General features: G+C 48.1%; 1 protein-coding gene across 2 annotated transcripts in view; it reads left to right on the top strand.

Annotated features, from left to right (window-relative positions):
• The first annotated feature begins 5237 nt into the window (after nt 1-5237).
• The window catches only part of CORO2A (coronin 2A), a 63955-nt gene continuing 58205 nt past the window's right edge, over nt 5238-10987 (top strand). The window contains exon 1 of one of the 2 annotated variants that reach the window (XM_021537106.3): nt 5238-5321. The gene's annotated coding sequence lies outside the window, so the exon portion shown is untranslated. Of the gene's footprint in view, nt 5322-5600; nt 5888-10987 lie in introns of those variants that run through there. The other variant, XM_085566848.1, reaches the window with a different exon arrangement.

The raw sequence follows: 10987 nt of genomic DNA, 5'->3' as shown, positions 1-10987 counted from the left end.
CTGCAAAGCCTATAAAGACCTGCACCTTGGAGCCAAGCTGACATGTCCTCATGGGCTCTCATCTACTTTCCTTCTGCTTCATAAACTTCAGTAGTACTGAAAAGCACTGAACTCAGGTCACAAAATTGCAGTTGGGCCAGACACAAATACCTCAAGCCCCTGCAAGACCTTCAGTGACTATCAGTCAATGCCATGGGTGTTTTGAATCTCTTGGTTACCTCTGCATGAAGTGCTCAGGAATGATTTGTGCTGCCACTGCCAACTGTTGTGGCTGGGAAACAGTTTGACCTAGTCATGCAGCCCAGCAGCTCCTTCTGCCTGTGCTGGCACCTGTGCATAAAACAGGTGTCTTTCTACCTAGAACCAGACTTTGCTGAGCTTTGCTGTATGTGTAACATTATTTGTGAAATTAAGCTTTCTATCTCTGAATTAACCTAAATCTTGGCATACCAGCTCCAACCCTAAAAAGGAGGGTTTTGATTTCCACACCCACCCTCCTCCCTATGATATGCCATTAACTTGTAAGTTCACTTTGTTGCAGGATCTTGTGGCCACCAAAAATTCATGGGGTTTGAGAGGATGAATTGGTGGAGTGGTGCCAAACACACATAAAGCCACTGCTGGCTAAATAATTCCCTGAGCTGCCAATAGAAGAGTCTGTAAAGCTTCCCTTTTTGGCCTGGATCTATACCTTCATATGCTGCAGCTAAGCCCTGTATTCTGGTGTGCTGCCAGAGTGGCAAGAGGCATGACTGGGGAGGTTGTTTCTGGGTTAATGTTTAGCCTAAGCTTGAGCATCTCGCCCAGGGTGAAGGTGAGAGCTAAGGGGCAAGGCATTTTTCCATGGGAGGATAGCAACAACACGCTGTAGCAGGAACTATACCACAGTGCTGAGGTTTCTTTTCCAGTCTGCAGGCTGGGCAACTTCCTGCCATCATCACAGACACAAGACCTTGGGCTTGCTCTCTTCCCATTTAAGAGCTCACTTGTGGCCTGAGATGATGCTGAGATTTCTCCAGCCATCTTCCAGTGCTAAGAGCTCCTTTACAAAATATTAGCTCTGGTTGGTCTATGGACATGCCAAGTGCAAGAAGACAAACCACTTTCCCATGGCCAAGCCAGTGCTGCAGCAGATATAATGCCATGCAAGATATTTTAACTTCTTTCCTAGAGTTCAGTCAGAGACTGGAGATGCTAAATCATGAGATTATCCATGTGCTTTCTGTTCAACCTCAGGAGCTCTCCCGAGGGGAAAACAGCACAGTGGTTGGTCAGTGGAAGAGAAGGTATTGCTAACCATGACACGTTTGGGGTGAGAGGTACCATACTCTGCTGCAGCTAGATGTTTGCTTTGGTCACATGGTCCACTACCTTTGAGATGAAGTCCTTATTTCTCCTTGTTATTAAATGACTGCTTCCTCTGAAGTACAAAGTCTGTCTTTGAGACTCCAGCTCTTGGATCAGTATCTGCTCTGGCTTTGAGCTTAATTTTTATGACACAGAACCTCTGGCACATTCTGGTGTCAAGCTGTTGGAAGCTTGGAGACTTGAAGCAATATCCAGGGTAAGCAGAATTAAATTTCAAGCCCCCTTGTAATACCAAAATTGTCCAGATTAAAACTTTCTAACACAGTTTTGAGTATTAGAAAGCAGCTTTCTTTATCACAGTGTTCTGGTCACTCAGAGAATTCTTCTTCTAAGTAAGTATGCCCTGGGCATTGGGTAAATGCTCAAAACTGAGTTTTTAATCATACACGCTGATGACACACTCGTTGGCTATCCCTGCTTACTTGATGTATGTGTGTTTATTTTACATAGTTGCACCCCTTATTGGATGTCCCTAAGCTCTTCAGGGTTTGTCTTCAATGTCCAGTATCCTCTTTAGGTGGCTGTTCCTCAACCCTCATTTTGAGTAAGTGCAATATTGTTGCTTTGCATAACTTCAGCTTTGTCAGCCTTGCAAAGCTAAGCTGGCATCTTATGTTTTGCATGAGTTTTTTTGTCTACTCCTCCAAGACTACATTGTTCCCTTTATTTAATAAGAGTAAAATGTTCTGGTCTACCGTCCTTATCATTTGGGAAAAAATAGTATTCAGCCCAACATTACAATTCCATGCTGAAAATAGCGCCTATATGTTCTTCTTTTACAAAATCATTTTGTTAATAGAAAAGTATTGTCTATGGGCAGCAATTTTGCAGGGAGGAAAAGTACCAAAACAAAATTAAAACCAATTTATATTTTTGCTGCATCTTCTAATAACATTTATCAACATCATAAAAACTCTTGCACCTTGATGGGAAATGCCAATGCCACAAACTCTGAAAAGGCTTCCAGTTTTGCTCTAACATTGCAATGGTGCTTTAAATCAGTCCCAAGCTGGGTGTTGTGCCCTCCATGCCCACCTGCAGCTGCGTACATGTGGCACAGTTAGTGATAGTGTGCTGCATGGGGCTGGAAATAATTACAGGAGGAAAAATAGGAACCAGTGAAGTTTATTTAAAGATTAAGCTAATTGGTCATAACTAATTAGCAGCTTCCTGCATGTGTCCATGCGGAACTACCAGAGACACGTCAGGACCCTTGTCCTCTGCAAGCAGGGATAAGTCAGAGTTTAGTGTTTGCTGCAGTGTCTCCAACTTCTGCTGCTGGATCTCAACAGAAAGCACAAACATGATGGCTGCTGGAGGCCCTTTACACAGCATAAGGGTTGTATGGGAGTACTCTTTCCCAGAAGCCACTTCTGTGGACACAGGCTGTCACCAGGGTCGCTCAGCCAGACTGTTGCTGCTGGATGACCAGTTGAGATATCTCAGGGAACACAACAGAGATAGCATTCACTCCAATCACCAAGGACACCCCAGTCTCAGCCACCCAGTTTAAGACTGCAAAGGGGACTGGGGAGTCCCAAACCATTCACTTTGTCAGCACCTAAAACAGCTCTCATGAATGGCATTTGCACATGTATAGCATAGCCAGATGCCTACAGTGGGCAGAGCTGTAGGTAGAAGAAATCTTTCCCCCCAAAGACCTTAAACAAATCTGTCTTTTTCTCCCTGTCAATCCTGCATGCAATTTTCTACAGCTTACTCAGGGCTGTAGCACAACATGTGTTAAAGGAAGCACTGGAAATCCTCTGTGTATCAGTACCTGACCTCTCAGTCTTGTACAACTCTATATAGGCAACATGTGAGCACACACTGCGAGGATCCTGAGGGCTACCAGAAGTCATCTCAATTCTCATAGGCAGGGCAGGCCTAGGACAGCTGCTGCACTAGCATCCACAATTCATGTCCGCAGAAATTCCTTCCTGTGCTCCATCCATGCACATTGCTTCTCAACAGTTGTCTGGTGTGGGACTCAGATTTAGTCAAAGAAAGAAAATGAGAGTTTCTAGCCTGGGAAAAAGCTGAAGAAAAATGTAAATAATTCTTTATCTCTCTTGTTTTTCACATTATTTATAGTTAAGTTCTATCACTGTATGTCAAGCACTTTGCATCAATGCTGTGGGTTGTTTTCACTTCAGAACCAATGGAGTTAGTCCTCACGAAGCTCTGTATAAAAGAGCAGTATATTTTGAATAAATCGGAGTTTTACTTTCAGCAACCTTCTAATCTAGTCAGAGTCTCTTCATTCCCATCCTTCCTCAACAGCAACAGTCTGGTGGTGTATCTGCTGAAGTGCCTCAGTCCCCTGGAATGTCCCAGGCTAGCACCTGGTGGCAAAGGATAAAGATCACTCTTAGTCGTTGCTGGTTCGTTCTGAAATCCTGCTCTGCACCCTTGAAGAATTCAGTGTATCTGGTCTTTTCACAGGCATAATTTTTCTTCTCCACAAGAACTTGAGATGTCCTGACAGGCATGCTAATGACATAATCACACATGCAATCTCCTCTTTTACTTGAGTTGGGGACTGTAGTGAGGAAGTGGTCACTGGGTTGGTGGTCATGATCTCCCCTTGATTGAATTACCTTTCAGCTAAGGACATACTTCCTGCTGCTCTCTCTTGGCATTGTCAGCAGTTCTTACTGTTCCAGTGATTTCAATCCTGCTATGTTGCCTGCTGTTGCTTTGTTTGAGAGTGTTTGAGACATTTTTTTGGAAGCGTTCATGAGGCCTTTACCCCTTCTGTCTTTGTCTACATCTGCTAAGGTTGATATACAGCTTCTTGATAAATAGTACTGTGCCTTGAGGAGTTAGTAATTGGCAACAGCATCCACGCTGTTGTTTGGGCATGTTTGCTTTTCTTTCTGTTCCCTTACGCTGATCTGCAGCATCTCACTTGTGAAGGACATTGAGTCTCAGTCTTGTCACAGCTCCTAGCTCAGCCCAGAGCTGCCTCTGCTAGCCAGTGAGTGATGGCAATAAGGTATATAGATGAGCTACCTGTCTCAGACCCTGATTAATCAGACAGGACCAGAGCAGTGTTAGCTGAGGAGGTGACCTGGCCAAAGAAACCTCCTCTGCTATTTAATCTTGGTTGCTGCTGTCTGCTTACTAAGTTCCTCATTCAGGGCACTGAGGAGGTTTGCAGTGCTGCCAAGCTACTAGCTGACCCCAAAGTCTGAGTGTGAGCTCTGTGAGAAGCTTCCTAAACCCATATGCCATCAGTAAAGGGCCTACAGCTTTGGGGCAGTGTCTCTCCATCTGCCAGGGACTGCCGAGACAGCCAGAGGCTGCCAGCTAAGCCTGTCACATTAAGGCTGTTGCAGGGGTGTGTGCGGTGTTCAGAATGAGCGGTACCTGGTGGGACACTGAGGAAATGGCACAGAGCGCTCAAAAGCTCTCTGAGCTTATTAATGCAAGGTCTGTGGTACTCGTTGCAAGTGACGGCAACGTTCTGGTGCCGGCAGGTCCATCTCGTAGGAGAATCACGCAACCACTTTTCACCTCCGGGCCTCCGGGCACATGGTCGGGGATCCACCTGCAGCGGTGATGGTGACGGCGAATGGCGCATGTCGGCCCGGGTGGGATGGCTCTAGGAGCCCAGGGTAGCGGAGAGACACTTGAGCACCTTGCTGTGTTTGCGGAGGGGCTCTCTCCTGCCATGGCACCAGGACAAACCCTCGCTGGCCACGGGAGGTTGCGCCCAGGGGCCGGGCACAGCCGCGGAGCTGATGGCCCCGGGCAGGCTCCTCGGAGCTCCACGGGGCAAGCGACAGCGCCCGGTGCCCGCCGGCACCTCCCGGCCGCGGGGCGCGGCGCGGGGGCGGGCCGGGGCGCGGCGCGGGGGCGGGCCGGGGCGGGGACGGCGGGCGGGCCGGGCCGGGCTGGCGCGGCGCGGCTCCCGTGCGCACGTCCAGAGCCCCGTCGCCAGCGGCAAGGTACGAGAGCGCGGGCAGCGGTGCGGGGCGTGGGGCCGGGACACGCGCGGGCAGGGCCGGCTCGGGCACCTGTCGCAGCCGGGGCCCGCGGAGCCCGGCGGTGCCGGGGAGCGGGGCGGGGAAGCTGCTCTGCCCGCTTCGCGCCGGGGGTGCCGCAGCTCCCTCCGGCCCCACCCCGCTTTGTGCGGAGCTGGGGCCGTCGCCGCGGCCGCCGGGGCACGGCCGGCCGGAGGATGCCTTGGCCGCCCGGTGCCCGGGCCTCGGGCATCCCCCGCGCCTGCGGGGGGAGCGGGGCGTTCCCGCTGGCCGCGGTCCGGGCAGCCGATGCTGGTCGCGCCCTCGGCGGGCAAGAGTCTCTCGCTCGCCGGTAGCGCCAGGGCTATTCCTGCAGGAATCTGCCGGCGGGATTTTCTGCGCGGGGTGTGGCGGACTGGCAGCTGGCCCGCGGTGAGAGCCCTCCGACCCGGGGTCTGCAGGCGGAGTTGCGTGGAGCAACAGGGCTTCTTGTCAACCCGAGCCATCCTGCTGCCTAGTCGGGAAGGCTGCGTCTCCTGTCAGCCCTGCTGGTTAGTGCCGCCGGTGGCACGATTTCCCATCTGAATAACTTCGCTTATATAGAAGCCTCACCTATGGCTGTGTGTGCGACGGGTTAAATTTGGCCTTTTTTGCTGGAGTTGTGGGGAATTCGGGTGCTTGATGTCAGGGTAGGTTACATCTTGCACAGAGCGTGATGACAGCCACTTCAGTGTCTCTCTGGCACCGGGATCCCCTGGTAACACTTCCCCCTGAAGGAGGAACTGGCACCCTGAATATTTTTAGGCAACACAGCTTTGAAGACTGCTTCTTCCGTGGGTCTGGCTTTGATGCCGCAGCTCTGTCAAAGGTCAAGACAGGCTGATGCAAAGGAATGTGTAACAGACAGCACTTTGCAGACCGACGGCCCGGTGATGCCAGCTATGTGCACTGGCCTCACCGGGCCAGTGAACACTTTGCAGGGAGTGGTGCTCTCCTTGTAGTGCTCTGGAGCATCCTGTCTGTTCCTGATTCCCACGCCACCCTGCCCCAGCCCTTTTCATTTATACTTTCTAAGAAGACACTGTGCTGCAGTCCTTGTAAAGGGTACTTACCTGGACAGGCTTAACGTCTTTTGGCCCCTTGGATGCTCAAGGGAAGTGATTTCTGCAGAGGATTTAGGGAACATTTGGGAGAAGGCTGACTGATGGTTGCCTTTAAGCTTCTCCAGTGCAGGCTTCCCAGTGGATTAACAAAGGAGCAGCCTGTGTAGCCCTGCCGTTCCCTTTGTTCTTCCTCTGGCTGGTTGTGCCCTCTTTGGAGAGCTCTAATCTCTCCTGGTTTGATCAGAGATAGGGAGTGACTGATGGAGACACAATGGAGTTCATGTTTTGGTTGTGAGCATTTCAGGAAGCTCTAGAGCTTTTGGAGGCAGAATAGGGAAGAGCTGGTTGCTTTTTAGAGACAGGAAAAATATAGGTGTTTTTATCTGTGCTGCTATTGTTTGGTGAATTAGCATTATGACATCTATTATTATAGCTTCGATGAGCTGTATTTCAGATTCATACAATCTGTTACTCTGTAGCAACGAATCACAGCCCATTATCTCAGTAGAGTTGCCTTAGACTGGAAACTTGAGACCCAGGTACTGGTGATGTTTGGACAAACAACCAGACAATTCTGCTTCCTGCACTCCCAACTCTGCCCTAATCTCCTCCTGGTCCCTCTTCCTCTGAGGCAAAGCACCTAAGCATGACTTTGCCTATTTTGCAAGTCCAGGGGTAAGGGAAACCACTGTGCCCTGTGTGGCAGCTGCGCCTGCCTGACCAGCAGCACTGATCACCTCCATTCCATTGATCCAACTGGCTCCTGGCTGTGTCTGTGCAGGAGGTGGATTTCCTGGTAGAGTTCAGAGTATCTCTGCATGTTGTATATTTCTCATTCTCCTTTTCGTCCTGGGTAATTTCTGCTTGTCTTTGAAGTATGTTGGTTTGTCCCTTCTGAGAAAATTTCTCACTCTGCAAATGCCAGTAATGGATAATATTTTCATGTTTCTGTGTCTGCTCCATTTGTTAGTAGCTGGATAATGAGTGGATTTTCTGTTGCCTAGGTCTGTGAGTCTCTTTCTAGGTGGGTTGGCACCGGGCAGGCTGCTGACTCTGGAACAGGTTTATGGTGCCTCTGCAAGGGCAATTCTCTCTTGCCTGTGGGCTGTCTGGACTACCGGATACCTAAATGTGATGTGAGCTGTGTTTTGGGGATGAATAGTTGAGTACAGAGGAGGTCCCTGTGCTGTAAGCTTCAGGTGCCCAAGCACTCACTGTTAAAGAGGCTTAGGGAGAGAACTGAAAGTTTTGGTAAATCCCAGAAAAAAGGTGATGCTTTGAGTGGGAGACAGTTGCCTTGAGGCAGGCTAAGCTAGATTGTATGCATGACCTTGCAGGCTACTCATAAATTGTGGTCAGTTTGCTGCCTCTGACTTTTTAGTATTCCTTGATCCACAGTGGCTGCATAGCATGAAGTCTTCATGCTACCTTATTAGGTCCTGAGTTCCCCAGCAGGGATTTTGATAGGAAAACTGTTGGGGAATAGGATGTGACAGAGTATGACAGAGACTCTGTGAAGAAACATTGTGGAGGGAAAGTGTCTCAGATCATTTCCCCACCATCCATTCTTGCCCGGTTCAAGGGGACTCAGCCGGTCCCTGACAGCCACACCCTGTTCTCCGTTCTCATAGGAAAGTTTGTTTGAAGTGTTTGCTTCAACAAAAAAGCCCCACAGAATGCCAGCACCTTATCTGAATGTTCCTGACTCCCAGTTATAAACACCAGTGATTTTACAGTTGGCCAGTGGGCTGTCTGGGTGGCTGCTGGACCTTGCTACTAAACTGCTACTCAGAGCCAAGGGCATCCCTGGTTAGGCTGGACAGCAGCTGTGCTTTGAAAGAATTGTTTCTGGCCATCTCTTGATGTGCAGCAGGAGCACAGACAGTCTGGTCTCTTGCTCCTGTGGCAAGAAGGCACCAGAGTGATGGTGTGGTGAGCTGTTTCACACGTAGTCATTACATGGCTTCCTGTAAGTGCATGTTTTTAAGCTGCTCTGGCTGCAGTGCTGACTGAGGCAAGCCTGCAGCACACTGCAATTATGCTGACGCTCCTCCTGCCTCTCCTGAGGAGAAACAGGAAAGACCTTTACATCATCGACGCGGCTGTATTGGCTGAGAGATTTTGATACTCGTAGGGTTATACTGGCTTGTAAGTAGAAGCTAGACTGGCCTAATATTTCCAGGGATTTCCCCTCTGTGGTATTACAGGCTTGCCAGCAATTCCTCATTTTGAAAATACACCCTGCAGGGCTCTATTAGTGCAATGCTGATGCTTATTATTTCTAAAGCACTTTGGAATTCAAAAATAGGACTTTCTGACCCTCAGCCAAGCAAAACCCTTTCTAAAGCTTGGAGACATACCACTGCCAAGAGTAGGACCAATGATAGTGTGCAGCTCCAAGCCCTGTTCTCTCTTCCCTTGTTGACCTATTCCCTGCTCTGCTTCACTCAGTTTCAAATTTTCTGGAGCAGTGCCCAAAGTTTGGTGTCTCTCTCACTCTTTCTTCTGAGCATCCTTCAGGGCTCTGATTTATTGAAGAGTTTTCTTCCAGTCTGGTGAATAACCTGCTCTTTATCTCTGTGCCAAGAAACATGGACCTACCTGCAGAGAGTGCAGATGACTGCACTGCCTCTCTCCCTCTGTGGGACGAAGTCACCTAGGAAAATGATAAGGAAGACAAAGTAGAAGAAAATCCCAGCAGTTGTGGTATTTTATATACCTGAGATTTTATATACCTGAGATTAAGACAAAGTTCATGAAAGTTGATAAGATAGCTTCCAGGAAAGCAGCAGAGGCCAAACTCCATCTTTTTCTTCCTTCTGCAGTTCTGGTAGCTGTGCAGGAGAGGAGGCAATGCTGGGGGAGAGCTCCTCCCAGAAAAAGATGACTGGGCAAGGCTATCCATGTCAGAGTTGCATTAATACAGGAAATAAGAACCTTGTGGCTTGAGCTTGTACATAAAGTTGAGCAGGGACAGTCAGAAAAAAAAAGGTGCAGGGAGTGGCCAAGGCAAATACTGGGTTTACTCCCAAGAGCTGAAATTAATCAGTCCTTGCTCTACAAATACCATGATTTAAGCTTGCCTTCTAGACCATATGTTAAAAGGGCTGAACTCCTCCTTGGTAAAGTCTGAAATTTCTGGATCTCATCTCAGGTTTTCTGGGAATCAATGTAGGATGCATGAGAAGTGCTTGGTGTACAAGTCCCTTTTTCTCAGACGTGGCTCACTCTGTGGGCTGGGATATGGACTGATACAGCAGGCAAAAAAGAACAAAGGTCTGGGAGCAGCAGATCTCTCTCCATACTGTCCTACTCCAGCCTCACCTGGATCTTGCTTAGCCATGGAGTGTTAGCATGTAGGACGTTTGCCAGTCTGCCAAAAGGGCTGTCCCTGAATGCCCCCCAGTGTCACACCATTGATCTGTGCTGAATCCTGTTGCACCACAGCTACTCTGTGCAGTTTTGTTTTCTGAGCTGCAGCAAATTTGACTCTGCCAGTGCTATTCAGCTCTCAGCCACCTTTCACATGGTTACACTGAGGTTATTCAAACCAGTTATTTAACTAGTGTTTCACAGTGTTTTCCCTAACCAAGAACACACAAATCTTGAAAAATACAAACAATATTGCCTTAGAAGAGCATAGCTACCATTTTGCCTGAATTGCTGGCACAGTTGCAGTGCTTGTTTCTAGGAAGCCTAACACTGAGGTTTTTAGGAACACCACCTGTAATGTGAATGATGCCAGGAAAGACCAATCTTCCTTGTCGCCCTTGGTTTCTTCTGTTCTGTCTTCTCCATAAAAGGATCCTGTGTTGGCAACAAAATTGTAGGGTAATAGGCACAGAGAATCCAGACAGCTCTTTAATTGCAAGAGAGAAGTAGAAGTAGTCAACGATTGTCTTGCTAACATCTACTTAAATGTAATTAATTCATATTATTTTTCTCTGCCATTTTCTCTAATTTAATTTGAATACCAAAATGCACATGTAGAGGAACAAAAACAAAATCAGAATAGCATTGCTCTAAGTTCCTGCTCTTGTAATGTTCAGGTTCTTCTACATACAGAGGCTCATTTCCTTGCAGTCAGGGAGGATCACACTCTGTCTTCTGACCCCTCCTGTCTGTGGTCATGGTTGCTTTGCTTTGAATTTGCAAAAGGCTTTATGTCAGTAACTGATGCTCGAGTCTTAATTGAAAAGATTGATTTTGCTAATGATAGTCTGGCATCTGACATGTTCCACAGAAATCAATTGGAATTCAGTGTCTCACAGTTTTAAAAAACATGCCATTTATTTAAAGGGTTAATAGGGATTGAAGGGTTTGACTCCATAGTCCCTTGCATCTATTTGAAGCTCGTGCTCCTACCATACATTAATCTTCTTGTGCAGTAGTTCTGGGTGTGATGCATCCTGCCAGGCAACACTAGTCTTGGAACAGAAAAACCCAACCCCTCTATGAGATTTTATAAGTAAAAGCTCAAGTATAAAGTTGACATTTTTTTTCTTTCTTGGTCTCCAGGTTGTATTTTGGTGAACTCTTGGTTTCTGT

The sequence above is a fragment of the Lonchura striata genome, chromosome Z, assembly GCF_050655825.1.
Source record: "Lonchura striata isolate lonStrDom1 chromosome Z, ASM5065582v1, whole genome shotgun sequence".
NCBI classification, from domain to species: Eukaryota; Metazoa; Chordata; class Aves; order Passeriformes; family Estrildidae; genus Lonchura; species Lonchura striata.
This window is presented reverse-complemented; position numbering and strand designations above follow the sequence as displayed.